The sequence below is a fragment of the Musca autumnalis genome, unplaced genomic scaffold (assembly GCF_047663935.1).
Source record: "Musca autumnalis isolate F117 unplaced genomic scaffold, ASM4766393v1 scaffold_1, whole genome shotgun sequence".
Taxonomy (NCBI): domain Eukaryota; kingdom Metazoa; phylum Arthropoda; class Insecta; order Diptera; family Muscidae; genus Musca; species Musca autumnalis.
The window spans coordinates 11,626,411-11,646,598 of NW_027411644.1; the positions used below are offsets into that span (position 1 = coordinate 11,626,411).

The following is a 20,188-nucleotide window of genomic DNA, read 5'->3' on the forward strand; positions in this document are numbered from 1 at the left end:
ATAGTAGATGGGCCCAAGGGCCGTCTACTGTATATTAGATGGCCCAAGGGCCGTTTGCTGTAGAGTAGATGGCCCAAGGGCCGTTTACTGTAGAGTAGATGGACCCAAGGGCCGCGTCTAGTCTGGAGTACATGGGCCCAAGGGCCGTCTACTGTAGAGTAAATGGGCCCAGGGGCCCTCGACTTTAGAGTAAATGGACCCAAGGGCCGTCTACTGTATAGTAGATGAGCCCAAGGGCCCTCGACTGTAGAGTAGATGGGCCCAAGGGCCGTCTACTGTATAGTAGATGGACCCAAGGGCCGTCTACTGTATAGTAGATGGACCCAAGGGCCGTCTACTGTATAGTAGATGGGTCCAAGGGCTGTCTAATGTATAGTAGATGGGCCCAAGGGCCGTCTACAGTAGAGTATATGGGCCCAAGGGCCTTCGACTGTAGAGTAGATGGGCCCAAGGGCCGTCTACTGTATATTAGATGGCCCAAGGGCCGTTTGCTGTAGAGTAGATGGCCCAAGGGCCGTTTACTGTAGAGTAGATGGACCCAAGGGCCGTATACTCTAGAGTACATGGGCCCAAGGGCCGTCTACTGTAGAGTAAATGGGCCCAAGGGCCGTCTACTGTAGAGTAGATGCGCCCAAGTGCCCTCGACTATAGATTTTCCCAATGACCTTCGACTGTAGAGTAGATGGCCCAAGGGCTCTCGACTGTAAAGTAGATGACCCCAATGACCGTCTTCTGTAGAGTATATAGGAGGCCATCAAGTCTCAAATCACACAGACTGAGGTTTTATTACTGTCTCGATAAAGGCGACTGATACTTTTTTACTTGTTCTTGTTATTTATCGGCTCTTAAAGGCCTATTGCGACTTCTCACTTCGTGCAAAATGATGTCCTTGTTAAAATAATGACTTAGTAGATTGATTAGTAAGTAGCTATGGCTACCAAAAAGTGTCATAAAACCATTATTTCATAATGAGATATATAATATACCATTAGAGTTTTCTTTAAATGAGATTTGAAATAGTTGATTTCATTTTTAACAACAATTAAAAGTGTATTAATTTATTAATTCCAAACCACAGATAACAACATGGTTTCCTTTAAAAGTCAAATGTCAAACTTCTTTTGATTTCCTCTCGGAATTATTTCCCACTACTAATCGTCAGGTTCATAGAACTTCGCTTCCCCATTCACAGAATCACAGAAGATGTGATTTTTCACCTTCTTCAATGGCAAAAACGGAGAAGCATCGTATTACTCTCTTTTAATTGGGCGCTCAATAACAATGTAAAATAATCCGCTTATTTCAATTGTGTGTCAGCATCATTCCGAATCCCTTTGAGACATCTGTCTCTTATTCGACAACAAGAACAACAACACCGTCTAAGATTGTCGACAAGCCCTCTTCAAAACGAATATTTGGAGGTTATTCACCGTGTCACCGGTTGCTGGAGTGACAAAAAATAACGCCGAACAAAATGCTGATGACAAATAACGTTATAATTGGTTTATACTCCCGTTCTTAGCTGCAAACAACAGCAACTGGAGCGTGTATCGGTCGGGCGCACACTTCTTTCTCCTCATCCGCCAATAATACGTTTTTTTTTACAAGATATTTAAATATCTTTTGCTTGAGTTTTATTATTAAGTTTATTGTTCTTGTTGTTGTTGTTGCTATTATTATTTGCCGGTTATGGCTTTCGTGATTCGTGTGTACGTGAGTTCGGTAAGGATGGTAATAAAAATGTGTATTATTTATTGTTTAAATGTTTAAAAGAGAATAAAAACCTGCGGGGAAAAGTTTATTGCTAAATAATTTGTCAGAACATTCAGGAAATAGAAGGTGAATCTCATAATTATCGACGGATTTATTTTGGAACAAGCTGAAAAAACAGCAACAAAAAAACTGAAATTAAAGACGTGTTCTCTCTCTAAGAGAACTTCTTGGAAGAAAAGCAAATTGAAACGTAATCTCAAAAAAATGTTGCTTTTTTATCCTACCTTAGACCCTCTCCAAGGGTAAGAGTGCTACTTTAGATCTTTGCAAGGGAAAGGATGCTACTTTAGATCCTTTCCAAGCGAAAGTGTCCTACTTTAGACTCTTGCCAATAGGAAGGTTGCTTTTTTAAAACCTTCCCAATGGAAAGGGTGCTTTTTTAGACCCTTTCCAATGGAAAGGCGGCTTTTTTAGAACTTTTCCAAAGGAAAGGGTGCTAATTTAGACTCTTTTCTTTTTAGACACTTCAGTGGGGAGTGTATTTCTTTAGACCCTTTCCAATAGAAAGGCTGCTTTTTTAGAACTTTTCCAATGGCCTTTGCAAAGAAGCACCCTTTCCATTGCAAAGGGTCTAAAATAGCACCATTTCCATGTAATGGGTCTAAAATATCACAATTTCTATGAAAAGGGTCTGAAATAGCACCATTTCCATTGGAAAGGGTGCTATTTTAGTCCCTTTCCAATAGAAAGGGTGCTTTTTAAGACCCTTTCCAATGGAAAGGGTGCTATTTTAGACCCTTTCCAATGGAAAGGGTACTATTTTAGACCCTTTCCAATGGAAAAGGTACTATTTTAGACCCTTTCCAAGGGAAAGGGTGCTATTTTAGACCCTTTCCAAGGGAAAGGGTGCTGTTTTAGACCCTTTCCAATGGAAAGGGTACTATTTTAGACCCTTTCCGTTGGAAAGGGTACTATTTTAGACCCTTTCCGTTGGAAAGGGTGCTATTTTAGTCCCTTTCCAATGGAAAGGGTGCTATTTTAGACCCTTTCCAATGGAAAGGGTGCTATTTTAGACCCTTTCCAATGGAAAGGGTACTATTTTAGACCCTTTCCAAGGGAAAGGGTGCTTTTTTAGACCCTTTCCAATTGAAAGGGTGCTTTTTTAGACCCTTTCCAATGGAAAGGGTGCTATTTTAGACCCATTCCAAAGGAAAGGGTGCTATTTTAGACCCATTCCAAAGGAAAGGGTGCTATTTTAGACCCATTCCAAAGGAAAGGGTGCTATTTTAGACCCATTCCAAAGGAAAGGGTGCTATTTTAGACCCATTCCAAAGGAAAGGGTGCTATTTTAGACCCATTCCAAAGGAAAGGGTTCTATTTTAGACCCATTCCAAAGAAAAGGGTGCTATTTTAGACCCATTCCAAAGGAAAGGGTGCTATTTTAGACCAATTCCAAAGGAAAGGGTGCTATTTTAGACCATTTCCAATGGAAAGGGTGCTATTTTAGACCCATTCCAAAGGAAAGGGTGCTATTTTAGACCAATTCCAAAGGAAAGGGTGCTATTTTAGACCCTTTCCAATGGAAAGGGTGCTATTTTAGACCCTTTCCAATGGAAAGGGTGCTATTTTAGACCCTTTCCAATGGAAAGGGTGCTATTTTAGACCCTTTCCAATGGAAAGGGTGCTATTTTAGACCCTTTCCAATGGAAAGGGTGCTATTTTAGACCCTTTCCAATGGAAAGGGTGCTATTTTAGACCCTTTCCAATGGAAAGGGTGCTATTTTAGACCCTTTCCAATGGAAAGGGTGCTATTTTAGACCCTTTCCAATGGAAAGGGTGCTATTTTAGACCCTTTCCAATGGAAAGGGTGCTATTTTAGACCCTTTCCAATGGAAAGGGTGCTATTTTAGACCCTTTCCAATGGAAAGGGTGCTATTTTAGACCCTTTCCAATGGAAAGGGTGCTATTTTAGACCCTTTCCAATGGAAAGGGTGCTATTTTAGACCCTTTCCAATGGAAAGGGTGCTATTTTAGACCCTTTCCAATGGAAAGGGTCTAAAATAGCACCCTTTCCAAAGGAACGGATGCTTTTTTAGACCCTTTCCAATGGAAAGGGTGCTATTTTAGACCCTTTCCAAAGGAACGGATGCTTTTTTAGACCTTTTTATAATGGGAAGAGTGCTATTTTAGTCCTTTTTCCAAAGGAATGGCTGCTATTTTAGTCCTTTTTCCAAAGGAATGGGTGCTATTTTAGTTCTTTTTCCAAAGGAATGGGTGCTATTTTAGTCCTTTTTCCAAAGGAATGGGTGCTATTTTAGTCCTTTTTCCAAAGGAATGGGTGCTATTTTAGTCCTTTTTCCAAAGGAATGGGTGCTATTTTAGTCCTTTTTCCAAAGGATTGGGTGCTATTTTAGTCCTTTTTCCAAAGGAATGGGTGCTATTTTAGTCCTTTTTCCAAAGGAATGGGTGCTATTTTAGTCCTTTTTCCAAAGGAATGGATGCTACTTATGATCCCTACCAAAGGAAAGGATGCTATTTTGAACCATTCGAAAGGGAAGGGTGCTATTTTAGATCTTTTCCAAAGGAAAGGGTGCTATTTTAGACCCTTTCCAAAGGAAAGGGTGCTATTTTAGACTCTTTCCAAAGAAAAGATGCTATTTTAGACCCTTTCCAAAGGAAAGGTTGCTTTTTTAGACCTTTTTATAATGGGAAGGGTGCTATTTTAGACCCTTTCCAAAGGAAAGGGTGCTATTTTAACCCTTTTTCCAAAGGAATGGGTGCTATTTTAGTCCTTTTCCAAAGGAAATGGTGCTATTTTATTCCTTTTCCAAAGGAAATGATGCTACTTAAGACCCTTTCCAATGGGAAGGGTGCTATTTTAGACACTTTCCAATGAGAAGGGTGCTATTTTAGACACTTTCCAAAGGAAATGGTGCTACTTAAGACCCTTTCCAATGGAAAGGGTGCTTTTTTAGACCCTTTCTAAAGGAAAGGGTTCTATTTTAGTCCTTTTTCCAAAGGAAAGGGTCCTATTTTAAACCCTTTCCAAAGGAAAGGCTGCTGTTTAGACCCTTTCCAATTGAATGGGGCTATCTTAGACCCTTTCCAAAGGAAAGGGTACTATTTTGGACTCTTTCCAAAGGAAACAGTGCTATTTTAGTCATTTTTCCAAAGGAATGGCTGCTGTTTTAGTCCTTTTTCTAAAAGAAAGGATGCCTTTTTAGTCCTTGCCCAAAAGAAAAGGTTGCCGTTTAAGACCCTTTCCATAGGAATGGGTGCTGTTTGAGACCCTTTCCAAAGAAAAGGGTGCCGTTTAAGACCCTTTCGAAAGGAAAGGCTGCTGTTTGAGACGCTTTCCAAAGGAAAGTGTTTTCTTTTAGTCCTTTTTCTAAAGGAAAGGGTGCTGTTTTTGTCCTTTTTCTAAAGGAAAGGGTACTGTTTTTGTCCTTTTTCTAAAGGAAAGGGTACTGTTTTTGTCCTTTTTCAAAGAAACGGGTGCTTCTTTAGATATACAAAAAAGTTATAATCACCGTTTAAATCTTGTGTGAACTTAGAGTATAAGTTCCATCACGATATATTTCAATTAGATTCATTGTGTCAAAAAATACGTTAAATTAAACCAAATTTGGTTAATTTATTTGTGTTAATTTCTTACTCTGAAAGTAAACAAATTATTAAATTTAACTGTTATTTAATTAGTCACGAATAATTATTGGATACGAGTATCAAATGTAAATCCCCTTTCTAGAAGAGCAAGGTAATTGGTACAACGATTAAAATATAAGGTGTCCATTAGGGTTATGAATTTTTTACATAAGATTGTATCATAATTTAATGGTTTTTTATCTAAGGTTAGATAAAATCTAAATTATAAGGTGATTCGATAAAAAAAATTCAATCACAATGACAACATTTTTCTATAAGACCTTTTTTGACATAATTTTGAAGTCACTATAATCAGGTATATAACTGAAAATAATCATAACCTTCTGTTTCTTACAAAATTGTTCATCATATCATTACATATATTTTATTTTATATCATGCGTAATTTTATTTCATATAACCCTGTGCTACAAAAGTTCACAAAATTTTTTTGCGGGGGTTCTGATGCATATATTCAGTTTTGTGGGAGTCCATGGAAGACGAAAATGCCTTTGGTTTCTTTGGGTCACTTCGATTTTCACCTTTTAAATAAAAATAAGCTGTAAAAGTCCGTTGAGGAAAAAAGAAGTTATGTCCGTGTTAAGTTGAAAATCCAAGAAACCCAGTTTTTCACTACATTTACCGTTATAAAATCAAAAAACGAAGTGATCCAAAGAAACCAAAGGTATTTTCGTCTTCCATGGACTCCCACAATACCGAATTTATGCATCAGAACCCCTGCAAATTTTCACTGTAGCACAGTGTAATTAATTAAAAGTGATTTGTGTGTGACCTTTTTTAATATTTAAATGGAATAAAAGTAATTATTGTCAATGATAGACAAACAGAATTGATTCGTGCAACAAGAAATAAGTTTTGAGCACATTATTTTTTTTATTTTTAAATACAGTGGTGTGAAAAATAATAAGGACAGTGACGATCACTACCTTTGATCGCTCAAAAAATGTGTAAAATGGAAGAATTGGCGATGGAAATTTGTTTTTGAAAATGTACATGTATTGCAATAAGAAATTCCGTTACAATTTTGGTTTCTTTCTGTCTCCTTTTTATACAAAACAAATATTTTTCGTAAAATACGCGATTTCTGCTGTGAAAAATAATAAGGACAGTTTTTCGTTTTAGTGAAAATAATTTGATATTATTTCTTGTGATGCCTTCCTGTAAGTACATGTTTAAAATGAATTAATTTCTATTCAAATGTTAAATCTACCCATATTTTTTAGTTTTTTTTTTTTTTTTTAAATATGGGTAAAAATACGGGCTGTTATCACGCTACTCGAGAAATCACTAAATGTTTACATAAAGAAAAAAATTCATATAAAAAAATTACAGGAAAAGCTTGGGGTTTTCAAAACAATGGTAGAGAATGCAGTTAAGTGGACTTCAAAAAAGAAACTCGTTGCAGAACACCAAAAATGACACCTGCAATAATAAGACGCGTTATCCGATGAGTAAAAAAGATCCTTTTACCACATCCTTACAAATAAAAAACGACTTAAATATTAATTTTGACGAATCAACGACTCGTAAAACCATCTTTGGTGTCCACATTAGAGCTCATAGTGTCAGAAAAGTATCAATTTAATCGAAAAATACTACCCTTCCCAAGCAGTGGTATAGGGTACAAAAATATTCAACAAATAATACAGATTGCTAGAAATCACATCGCTTGGTCTAAAACAAAATTGCGTACCATACATTGGTCCGATGAAACCAAAGTTACTTTTTGTGTTCGGATAGAAGAGTTCATCAAGGTAGAAGACCTAAAAATCAATAATATAACCCAAAATATACTCTGAAGGCGGCTAAATATGGCAGAGGTAACAGCATGGTGTGGGGCTCATTTTCTTACTATGCTGTGGGGTCTCTATACAGTATTTAAAGTGTTTTTGAAATCACCAGATTACATAGAAATTTTGAAAAATATAATTCTTCCGTATGCTGAAGGGGGTGTGCCTCTCAAATGAGTCTTCAGCAAGGTTAATGACCCAAAAATGACGGCAAAATGAAAAAAAGGTGTTCCAGGATAATTAAGTTAAGTTTTTAGAATGGCCCATACAATCCCTTGATTTGAACCCAATTGAAAAATATTGTGGAATGATGTTAAAAAATCAAGCAGGGGAAAGTGTCCATCAAATTATGGCGACCTTTGGCAACTTATACAGGCTGCGTAGGACGCGATACCAGTAGAGAAGTGTCAAAATTTGGTCGACTCGATGCCCAGACGATGCGCTTCCGTTTTAGAAAACAAAGGATCGTCTACAAAGTATTAATGACACTGAAACACTTTATCTACCATTATTTAGTAAAAACCTGCATTAATTTCTCTCAAGTTTGGTCCTTATTAAAAGATGTCATGAAGTGTCCTTATTATTTTTCACACACCAAACTACGACAATTCGCATAAAATATAAAAGATAAATAAAATATGGTTACAAGCAATCAAAATATTTTTATAATACTTTTCTTAACATTTTAATAAAACAATAAATTTTATAAACTAATGTAATTTCCACTTTTTTAGTCAGTTTCAATGTAATCTTGGTTATGGATTGAAGTGTCCTTATTATTTTTCACACCACTGTAGAATATGCGTTATTTTAGTCATTAGTAGGAAATGTTGATTAGTTTCCGCTAAAAAAAAAATGTAAAAAAAATCATAACCCTAGTGTCCATATTGCAGAGCAGACAAAAGTTTACAATGCCAAAATTAACCCCATTGAGTTAACTTTATATCCCTCTCTGAATTTATTCAGAATGCAGCAGAATTTCATCCCGGCCGACTGACTGGATTACGCTTCATTGAGAAGCTCATACTGTTCCCATATTATAGACTTGGTATAAAACTAATAGAGAAAAATGCTCAAAATATTTATAACGAAAAATGATCATTTAACTAATTTAATTTAATTTTATTTCTTTAAAATATACCCAGCGCATCAGCCAGTCGGTCACTCGCAATCAAGCTTGACAATCGTATATTCTTCCCACATAAAATAAAATTCCAATTAATATTAATGACGTAATAAATTGTCCATCCATTTGCATTGTAATGATGCAATGAAAAAGCTGCTTGCAAACACCTGTGTGCAGCAGCAGCAGAACACTACGTTTAACCCTTTTTAAAAATTAAAGCTTCCAGTTGGGTTTGTGACGAAAAACGACACTCATGTACACACATACGCAGGCAGTCAAAGAGTAATGGCATTATTTAACCCATTATACGAAATATAAAACCCGGAATATCATAAAGCCCCATATGAGTTGAAGATATCAAGTACACACGCACACATAAATACATTCTCATGCATTACATACGTCATAAATCCGCAATAAGAATAAAACAGAATAAGTATAGCAGCATAAATATGACCATATGATTTGATGATTTTCCTTCACACACACAAACACATATACACACATACATTACATTCACATAAAAAAGTTGGAAAAACTAACAAAAGAAGAAAATTAACGAGAGCAGCACATGAAGTGACATTAACCTTTAGCCGAATTGTGTCGAAGCTCTAGAAAAAAGCTTTTCCTTGTTTCATAACACAACAGCTGTTCGGTGTGAGGATAACTCACAACAACAGAGTCAAAGCTTTTGTTTTTTTGTATGCCGAGTGTGGTGTAGTGAGAGCGTGGAAAGAATGGCAATTGACGAGACGAGTAGGAGTTGTGGTGTTGTGCAAAAACTTTTAACACGTTGAGAGTTGATATAGCTTAACTTAAAAATTATATAGCTATATTCCAGGACCTGCAAGAATCTACTATTTTTGAATTTTTTACAAATTTATATAAGGGAAAAATTTCAAAATTTTAAAAATAGTGGTTTCCTGCTGGTTCTGGAACAGAGCATAAGTTTAAATGATGTATATTTTTAACTTTTTAAGCGAAAAATATGGAATGTAAACAAATGGTCACCACCACAATAACATTTTCTGCTAATAATAATATTTTATTTCAGTAAAAATGTACGAATTTTATATTGAGGATTTTGACACATTTTAAGGGAATTTAAAATTGGCTTATGGTTACATATCCCAGCAAAAATTTGGGAGCCACATCATGACAAAGTAATTTAAACAAGTTACCTTATGCATTAACGATAAGCTATAATTTTTCCAAATCAATATCCTTTAAGGGGTTACCCCACTTGCCCAATTAAAGTAATTTTTCGTGAATTTTTTCCAAGGAAACTATTAAACTTTTTTAGTTTTTTTTCACCTGAAAGAGCACATCTTAATCTACGTTCTGTTTTTTTTTTTTTTGAAAAATATTACGTAGTTTTGTGGCAATTGGCCGTCTTCCAAATCCTATTTATACCCTCAGCTTTTAGACTAAAGAGGGTATATACTAGGCCGGGGCGATTTGAAAACCTTAATGGGCCCTTCGCGTTTCTGATTCCTGGGGTTGAACTGAGCAAAAAAGTCTACTGGACCATATATCTACCGTGAAAATCGAGCCTCCCGATTTTGGCTTTAAGTTTTTTATTGACGTTTTTTGGATATTTTGGCATATAACAGCCAAACCATTGAGATTTTCGATCCAGCACAAAGACAAACATTGTAGCCAAGACAGTAATTGAAAACTCTCTAATACATCGCAAAAACATTGGAACGCTCCTTCAGGCAGTTTTGGCCTAAGAATGTGCAAACTTTTCGGAAAATGTCGATAAATGACATTGTGCCACAAAATTTGACCCAAAAAATATTCAAGTGTTCTGATGCAAAATTATATCATGTTGGGATCCATGGACAACGACAATGCCTTTATTTCGTTTGGGTCACTTCGTTTTATTTTTTTATAACGGTAAAAATAGTGAAAATCTGGGTTTCTTACATTTTCAAATTTAAACGGGCATATCTTATTTTTTCCACAACGGATTTCTTTTGATCCTTCTTCATTTAAAGGGGTGAATAATGTCTTTTGAATAAGCTATTATTGTTTTAAATCGGCTAACAAATGGCTAAGTTATAGTGGTTTATGTCTGAAAAACCCCACAAAAAACCTATAAAGGAATTTCTCATAATTTTCAAAATAAATATTGAACAAAACAAAAAAACATTATATTTTTGAAAATTATGAGAAATTCCTATATAGGTTTTTTGTGGGGGTTTTCAGACATAAACCACTATAACTTAGCCATTTGTTAACCGATTTAAAACAATAATAGCTTATTCAAAAGACATTTTTCACCCCTTTAAAAGGAAGAAGCATCAAAAAAAATCCGTTGTGGAAAAAATAAGATATGCCCGTTTAAATTTGAAAATGTAAGAAACCCAGATTTTCACTATTTTTACCGTTATAAAAAAATAAAACGAAGTGACCCAAACGAAATAAAGGCATTGTCGTTGTCCATGGATCCCAACACGATATAATTTTGCATCAGAACACTTGAATATTTTTTGGGTCAAATTTTGTGGCACAATGTCATTTATCGACATTTTCCGAAAAGTTTGCACATTCTTAAGGCCAAAACTGCCTGAAGGAGCGTTCCAATGCTTTTGCGATGTATTAGAGAGTTTTCAATTACTGTCTTGGCTACAATGTTTGTATTTGTGTTGGATCGAAAATCTCAATGGTTTGGCTGTTATATGCCAAAATATCCAAAAAACGTCAATAAAAAACTTAAAGTCAAAATCGGGAGGCTCGATTTTCACGGTAGATATATGGTCCAGTGGACTTTTTTGCTCAGTTCAATCCCAGGAATCAGAAACGCGAAGGGCTCATTAAGGTTTTTTTCCTTCCACACAAATCGCCCCACCCTAGTATATACACTTTGATATGACCAAAAATGTGCCTCATCGAAATAATGGTTTTAGACCCCAAGTATGTTTATACGATATCCGTTTCAGACAATTTTGAGTAGATCTAACAATGTCCGTCCGCCCGTCTGTCCGTCTGCCTGTCTGGCTGGTGCGCACGATAACTCTCGAACGGATCAATCGATTCGGTTCAAATTTTGGGTATCGAAAAATTTTTGTCCAGATTTGATTTAAGTTCGAAGATGGGCCATATAGGTCCACTCCTTCAGGTACCTCCCCACACAAATGTTCAAAAATTGTCGCAAAACTTGTGCGCATGATAACTCTCGAAAGGAGTAACCGAATTGAACCAAACTTTGCATATAGTAATACTACCTCTAGGCATATATCAGGTTCGAATATGGATTATATCGGTCCACTTCTTTAGGTACCTCCTACACAAAATTTGAAATAAGTGCAGTTTAGTGACACCTCACGAATCGTTATGAAATTTTTTGTAACAGGATGTTAGTGCGGCCCCCGTTACGTCATTGTAATTTTTTTCGAGGGCAAGTCCATAGTTCCCGAGATAATTTCGCATAACCTCAAAAAAACGCTGCAGTATGACGCGAGTTCAAATAAACGGTGCCCAAAAATATAAAAGGAGTTGTCGTTGGCAGATGAATTTTGGTATAAATACTTATAGTTCACTGACAATGTCGAGAGCAAAAAAATTGGGAAGGTCGGTCCACGTTTTGGGATAGTCCCCATGCATCGGTACTTCTTAATGAAAAGGGTGCTATTTTAGACCCTTTCCAATGAAAAGGGTGCTATTTTAGACCCTTTCCAATGGAAAGGGTGCTAATTTAGATCCTTTCCAATGGAAAGGGTGCTATTTTAGACCCTTTCCAATGGAAAGGGTGCTATTTTAGACCCTTTCCAATGGAAAGGGTGCTATTTTAGACCCTTTCCAATGAAAAGGGTGCTATTTTAGACCCTTTCCAATGAAAAGGGTGCTATTTTAGACCCTTTCTAATGAAAAGGGTGCTATTTTAGACCCTTTCCAATGGAAAGGGTGCTATTTTAGACCCTTTCCAATGGAAAGGGTGCTAATTTAGATCCTTTCCAATGGAAAGGGTGCTATTTTAGACCCTTTCCAATGAAAAGGGTGCTATTTTAGACCCTTTCCACTGGAAAGGGTGCTATTTTAGACCCTTTCCACTGGAAAGGGTGCTATTTTAGACCCTTTCCACTGGAAAGGGTGCTATTTAAGACCCTTTCCAATGGAAAGGGTGCTATTTTAGACCCTTTCCAATGGAAAGGTTGCAATTTTAGACCCTTTCCAATGGAAAGGTTGCTATTTTAGACCCTTTCCAATGGAAAGGGTGCTATTTTAGACCCTTTCCAATGGAAATGGTGCTTTTTTAGACCCTTTCCAATGGAAAGGGTGCTTTTTTAGACCCTTTCCAATGGAAAGGGTGCTTTTTTAGACCTTTTCCAATGGAAAGGGTGCTATTTTAGACCCTTTACAAAGGAAAGGGTGCTCTTTTAGACCCTTTACAAAGGAAAGGGTGCTCTTTTAGACCCTTTACAAAGGAAAGGGTGCTATTTTAGACCCATTACAAAGGAAAGGGTGCTATTTTAGACCCTTTACAAATTAACGGGTGCTATTTTAGACCCTTTACAAATTAACGGGTGCTATTTTAGACCGTTTACAAAGGAAAGGGTGCTATTTTAGACTCTTTACAAAGGAAAGGGTGCTATTTTAGACCCTTTACAAAGGAAAGGGTGCTATTTTAGACCCTTTACAAAGGAAAGGGCGCTATTTTAGACCCTTTACAAAGGAAAGGGTGCTATTTTAGACCCTTTACAAACGAAAGGGCGCTATTTTAGACACTTTACAAAGGAAAGGGCGCTATTTTAGACCCTTTACAAACGAAAGGGCGCTATTTTAGACCCTTTACAAAGGGCCATCTCTCGATTCGTTTCGATTTTTGTTGTAGCAACTTGTATTCGCTGTCCCCCATACGACGGTACAAGTTTCATCTGGGGCAAGTCCATACTTCCTGAAAAAATAGCCTGAAAGGTGCAAAAAAACACACTATGACCCCGTGTGTAGTGGTTGGAGCGCAATTTAACTCTCGAACGGATCTTCCCATTCGGTTCAAAATTTTGTCTTCCTAATATTTTGTCCAAACTTAGTTTAAGTTCGAAGATAGGCCATATCGATCCACTCCTTCAGGTACCTCCCACACAAAATTTCGGATAAGTTAAGATTAGGACCTGCTCTCGAATTGCTTTGATTTTTGTTGCAACAACTTGTATTCACTGTCCCCCATACGACGGTACAAGTTTCTTTAGGGGCAAGTCCATACTTCCTGAGAAAATAGCCTGAAAGATGCAAAAAGCCCCTATGACGAAGTGTGTAGTGGTTGGAGTGCAAGATAACTCTCGAACGGATTTGCCGATTCGGTCCAAAATTTTGCCTTCGTAATATTTTGTCCAAACATAGTTTAAATTCGAAGATAAGCCATATCGATAAACTCCTTCAGGTACCTCCCCCACAAAAGTTCAAAAATATTCGGAAAAATTGTGCGCACGATAACTCTTGAAGGGAGTGACCAGTCTAATCCATAATTTGCACATCCTAATATATCTACCAGATATAGATCAGGTTCGAATATGGACTAAGTTCACTTTAAGACCTGCTCTCGAATCACTTTCATTTTTGTTGAAGCGATTTTCATTTGCTACCTCCATTGCGAGGGTAAAAGTTGTTTTCTGGGGCAAGTCCATACTTCTTGGGAAAACAGTTGCAAACAAAATACCCTATGTCATTATTACGTTCCGGATAGCACGATAACTCTCGAACTGTTCAACCGATTTGGTCCAACATTTGGTCTTCGTCATATTATATCTAAACTTAGTTTAATGGGGCAATACCGGTCCACAAATTCCGGTACTTCTCCCCAATATTTAAAAAAATGTCACTAAAATGCTAAGATGATATCACTTGAATGAGGCAACCAATTTGGTCCAAACTTTGGGTCTCCTAATATTTTGTCAAAATTTAGTTTAACTTCTAAAATAGCCCATATCGGTCCTCCCTAAGGGTACCTCCCCCACAAAAGTTCAACATTTGTGTCGTAGTGCAGTTAATTCCTAATCCACATTTTTGTCGGCAAGTTCAAATGTCCAAAAAAGGGCCACATAATTTTGAAGAGACCTTAAATACATTCGATCTGTCCGTAGGTGAAAATTTCACTTCACATTGGCTGAGGGTATATATCTGTCGGCAAAGCCGACTGACACTGTTTTACTTGTTTTATTAAAGCGTTTTACGGTGCTAATTCTAGCTCGAAAACTACTGGACCGATCGTCATATATTTTTGCATAAAAATCTAAATTTTTTTTTAAGTGAAAAAGGAAAGCCAAGGATTCGAACCCACACAGCCACCAAATTATGTGACCCGTTTCGCTGTTAGTTGGGTAGCTCTTCAGACATATCGACTGTGGAATGAATGGCTTCTCTGTCCTAGAACTTTTGGCTTATTCAAATGCAAATGTGTATATGAGAATCGGTTTATTAGTTTTTGAGCTAGATTTGGGACAATTTTCAAAATGTCATTTCGAGAAAAACACGTCTATGCTACATACAAATCAAAATGAGTTTTTCCCTTCCAACACTCATAGTAAATTTTAAATTCTTTAAAATAGGCCAATATTTTTTTTTTTTTTTTGCAATTCTGAAATTTACAATTGCTTGTCACCCCCCTTAAAGTGATCAGAATAGATGGAGCTATTGTGTGACACAAAAATCCCCTTTTGACTACTTTTTATTATAACTTTCCTACAACTCAAAACTATTTACCCACACTGAAACCTTTTAAACCACAGTCGGCACCCACAACCAACATTCACATAGAAAATATTGTCCTAGAACAAAACAACTATTTTCCTTGCCCTATTGTTACTCCCTCTCTCTCGCATAGAACTTTCACTTTTGTTTTGGTTTCATTGCTGCGAATATTTTTGGCGGCAAATGAAATGAAAGTGAAAATTGCCTTTTTTATTGTTGTTGCTGCTATTGTTGAACATCTGTCAAACTCTGAAAAGGAAAGTGAAAGCATTGAATGAAAAGCTTTTGCAGGTCCTTTTTTTGCTGTTTGAAACAACTTCAGTTATGGCGAAGCTCTCACGTAGCATTCAGTTGCCCAAGGGCTGCTAAACGGAAATGTTGTTCGATACGAGAAACAGAAAAAATTAAACGCGTTCAAAACCAAAAAAGTAACAAATGAAAAAAATAATGACCTATAAAATGAAATGAAAAATTGGAATTTAAAGTTTAAAAATTAATTAAAAAAATTGAAATAAAAAATTAACAAAAATTTAAATAAAAAATTAACAAAAATTGAAATAAAAAATTAACAAAAATTTAAATAAAAAATTACCAAAAAATATATATGAAATAATGAATTAAAGTGATTTTGTAATTTTTGAAAAAAAAATAAAATTGTTTTTAATAATTTAAAATCCACACCACATTTATTTCCCCTATAAATTATGTTTTTGACGCTCCGCTCCACCTAGTGTGCACTTAAGAAAATTAAGCATTTACATGAAGTTCCGTGGAAAGCAATTTCAAATGTCTGCTAAATTGTCTGTTTCAAACGTGCCAATATAAAATGCCAAAGAAGAAGCAAAAAGAAAATCATAACAAGAAAAAATATCACTCCAACCACGGTTTTAGACAGGGTCATTGTTATCAGCGCCATCAATAAATGACACGGACTTCCACATTGTCGGCGTTTTTTTTTTTTTAATTTTTTTATTACACTCGACAACATAAATGTTTTCTTACAGCACAGAGATCAAATGGATAAATGAAAATATGCAACGGATATGAGGTTTCAGAATACTTACTTACTTAGCTGGCCCACTACAGAACATTTGTTCCATAGACCGAACTAAGAAAAGATCTCGAATTCTCTCTTTTTTTCGCTTCGCTTTCTGGAATACCGCGCATTGTCATCTCTTCATCAAATTGTTTGCGCCATCTATTCTTTGGCCTGCCGATTCTGCGTGCACCGCCATGGGGCATGTATTCATACGCCTTTTTAGCGGGTTCATCATCGCTCATTCTCATGATATGGCCTAGCCAAAGCAATCGTTGCATCTCGATACGTTTAACTATATTGATGTCGTGGTTCATGCGACGTCGATATTCACCGTCAACGCAGATTGGTCCGGAAGAATTTTTCTCTCAAACACACCAATCACTGCCATGTCTGCTTGCGCAAGTACCCAAGCTTCGGAGCCATACATCAGCACGGGTAGTATCAGTGTTTTGTAGAGCGTTATTTTTGTTTGACGAGATGTGGCTTTGTTTTTAAATTGCTTACTTAAACCAATACAATTCTTCTTTTTATTTCACAACTGATGTCGTTTGTTGTGTTTATGGCGGTGCCGAGGTAGACGAAGTCTTTTACTACATCGAAATTATAGGAACCAACGTCGACAGTTGGCCCGATCTCTATGGACGCATTGCGCGTCGACACCATCAACTTTGTCTTCCCGCCGTTTACCGCCAGACCCGCTTTAGCAGATTCTCCTTCGACCTTCATAAAGGCATCTGTTACTTCTTTTACTGATCGTCCCCTGATGTCTATATCATCAGCATAAGCAAGTAAAATGTGGCTATTGGTGTAGATTGTGCCACTTCTTTTGACGTTTGCCTCTCGTATAACCTTTTCCAGCAGGATGTTGAAGAGATCACACGAAAGGCTGTCTCCTTGTCTGAAACCTATTTTGATACCAAACTCTTCGGAGAGGTTCTTTCCTATTTTAACTGAGGACCTCGTGTCATTTAAAGTCATTTTACAAAGCCGGATGAGCTTTGCAGGGATGCCAAATTCAGACATGGCCTGGAATACTTTTGATCGGCGGGGACTGTCGAATGCTGCTTTATAATCGACAAAAAGGTGGTAGGTGTCGATCTGCATCTCTTGGGTCTTCTCCAGGATTTGCCGCAGGGTAAATATTTGGTCAACGGTGGACTTGCCAGGTCTAAAGCCGCATTGGTATGGTCCAATTATTTCGTTGACCATTGGCTTTAGTCGTTCGCACAATATCCCTGACACTATCTTATAGGCAATAGGGAGAAGACTTATGCACCTATAGTTGGAGCATACAGTCTTATCTCAGTCTGGACGAGACACAGGATGCTCAGGTTCCAATCGTCGGCTACGCCTTCTTCCTGCCAGATGGTGTTAACTAGCTGATGCATACACCTTATCAGCGCGTCGCCTCCGGTTTTAATCAGATCGGTAAGCCAGCACGATAAGCCATCGGCTCCTGGTGCTTTATTATTCTTCAGCCGGTTGATTGCTGTTTTTACCTCATCTTGGCCGGGCGGTATACATTCTATACCATCTTCTGGGATTGGATCTGTGGTATCATCGTCTTCGCTACTATTGGATACCAGCAGATTGGAGAAATGTTCCTTCCATATCCTGAGCACGCTATCTGTATCTTTTATCAGATTACCTTGCTGGTCTCTACAGGAGGATGTGCCTGTACCAAAGCCATCTGTTTGATGTTTCACTCTTTGGTAGAATTATCGGACTTCATTCTGGCTCCTGTACATCTCGATTTTTTCACACTCCCGCTTGTCCATTTCTCTCTTTTTCTTGCGGAAAAGACGTTGCTCTTCTCTCCTTTTCTCCCGATATCTCTCGCTATATCTGCGCTACGCGTTGCTACCATGAATTCCTTTGTGGAGGTCTCTGGTATCCAAGTATGGATTTTGCGGCTGTTTGCATGGAGTGGCCAATATTTTGCCATTGTGTTGTTATGTTATCGGGGCAAGGAGTGGAATAGTTGAGTTGAATATGCTGTGGTTATCTGTTGTGTTTGCTTCCGCGTTGTGTCTGTTCGTGCTTTATTGGCAACGTTTAGACGGGTACGTACCTTTGCTGCAACAAGGTAGTGGTCCGAATCAATGTTTGCGCCTCGGAACGATCGTACATCCAACACGCTGGATGAATGTCTTCCATCTATTACAACATGGTCAATTTGATTACTTGTTCTTTGATCTGGAGACAGCCAGGTGCCCTTATGAATATCGAGATGATGAAATCTGGTACTGCTAACTACCATGTTTTTTGCAGCTGCAAAGTCTATCAGCCTCAATCCTTTGTGAGATGTTTCACTGTGGAGACTGAAATTCCCGACTGTTGGGCCAAAGATATTCTCCTTTCCAATTTTGACATTAAAATCGCCTAGAATAATTTTAATGTCATGGGCAGGGCAACGGTCATATGTTTCTTCTAAGCGCTCGTAAAATATATCTTTGGGCTGTTCGTCCTTTTCTTCAGTGGGAGCATGAGCGCAAATAAAGCTGATGTTGAAGAATTTAGCTTTTATTCGAATTGCAGCAAGTCATTCATTCACTGGGGTGAAGCTGGATACCAGATGTTTTAGTCGCCAACTAACTACAAATCCGCAACCAAACTCATGCTTTACGTCATGGCAGCTATAATACAGTGGTGACGCCTTTCCCAATCCATCGTATTTCCTGTATGCCAGTAATATCGGCCTTGTTATTTCAAGTACGTCTGCCAATGCGAAGACTACACCTTCTCTATAAAGAGGGCGAACATTCCAGGTGCAGATTCGCAGATCACGGTCCTTAAAACGTTTGCGGGGTTCGTCAACTTTAGAGGGCTTCGTTTTTCTTTTCTTTCGTTTTTTCATAGTAGGCTGTCTTTCTAGGGGAGGGTTACTAACCCGACGCCCAAACCCAAGTTTTTAACGTTCTTATGGGTGAACGCGCGGCACATGTACAGACTATCTATTGCGAAATCTTTATTTAAAACAGTATGGGGCACATAAGGGGGGCATACTTCGGCCTCCCAAAATTATATCATGTAAATAGATGTGAAATATATTTATAATTTGCTAGTGGTCATGGTAGACTTTCTTAGATAGAATACCACCTTCTTTAGAATAAATAAAATTACACATCTTGTAGGTCTACATAGAAGATACAATATATTTTTATACCCTTAGCCTTTAGGCTAACGAGGGTATATACACTTTGATACGACCAGAATTGTGCCTCTTGTATTATTATTATTATCTATTGCTTTCGCGCCGGTTAAGGCGCATAGTGCCGTACAAAATTCCTTAAATGTATTACGATCTTTTGCAATTGCTTTTACTTGAGACCAGCTAAGATTTATTTCAGTATTTAAACTTCTACGCCAAGAGCCTCTGGGCCGTCCTCTACTTCGGGCCCCTTGAGGGTTCCAGTCTAAGTCTTGTCGAGCTATGTTGTGTGGGGATTTACGCAGCGTGTGTCCTATCCAACTCCATTTTTTATGAGCAATTTCTTTTTCGATTGGGATTTGGTTGCATCTTCTGTGTAATTCGGAATTTGGTATCCAATTATCAGGCCACCATATACATATGTAATATGTGCCTTAAGCAGCGGTTTACAAAGCACTGTAATTTAGTTGTCCCTCTGGTGCATACTAGCCATGTTTCACATCCGTATAAAAGTATGGATTTCACGTTTGAGTTGAAAATACGAATTTTTGTCGAAATTGATAACTGCCGGGAGCGCCTTATTTTCCGCAGTTTAGCAAAGGCACCTTTAGCTTTAGTTAATCGGGCTTGGATGCAGAGGTGGAAGCGAGTCGATGTTCGGTCGGCGGCGCGCCGCCGCTTCTCTTTTTTTTAAGGTTTCAGCCCGCCGCCGATTACATCGGCTCAAATCGGCTAAAAATCGCCGCCGTCAACTCGATTGCAGATGGCGCGCGCCGATATTTTTTTATCGTTGTAGTCGATTTTGCCCATAGATTTTAGTTGATTATCTGATTTAGCCGAAACTTTGCATATCGTAAATTTTTCACAAACGTACATCAAGTTCCAAGAATTTACAAGGTACCTAATTCACAAAAGTTCAACATTTTTGTTCAAGTCCAGTCTAAGGGCTGTACGAGGATCGTTTAATATTTTTAGCGAGTTTACTTCTTGTGGTCTAAAGCGATATAATGT

At 37.6% G+C, this 20,188-nt stretch overlaps 1 protein-coding gene across 3 annotated transcripts in view; it reads left to right on the top strand.

Annotated features, from left to right (window-relative positions):
• Nucleotides 1-20,188, top strand: part of LOC141393046 (organic cation transporter protein) — a 149,925-nt gene that overhangs the window by 3,639 nt on the left and 126,098 nt on the right. For 2 of the 3 annotated variants that reach the window (XM_073966001.1, XM_073965993.1), the window contains exon 1: nucleotides 15,337-15,415. The exons of the other annotated variant lie outside the window; for it this stretch is intronic. The gene's annotated coding sequence lies outside the window, so the exon portion shown is untranslated. Of the gene's footprint in view, nucleotides 1-15,336; nucleotides 15,416-20,188 lie in introns of those variants that run through there. 3 annotated transcript variants of the gene reach the window in all.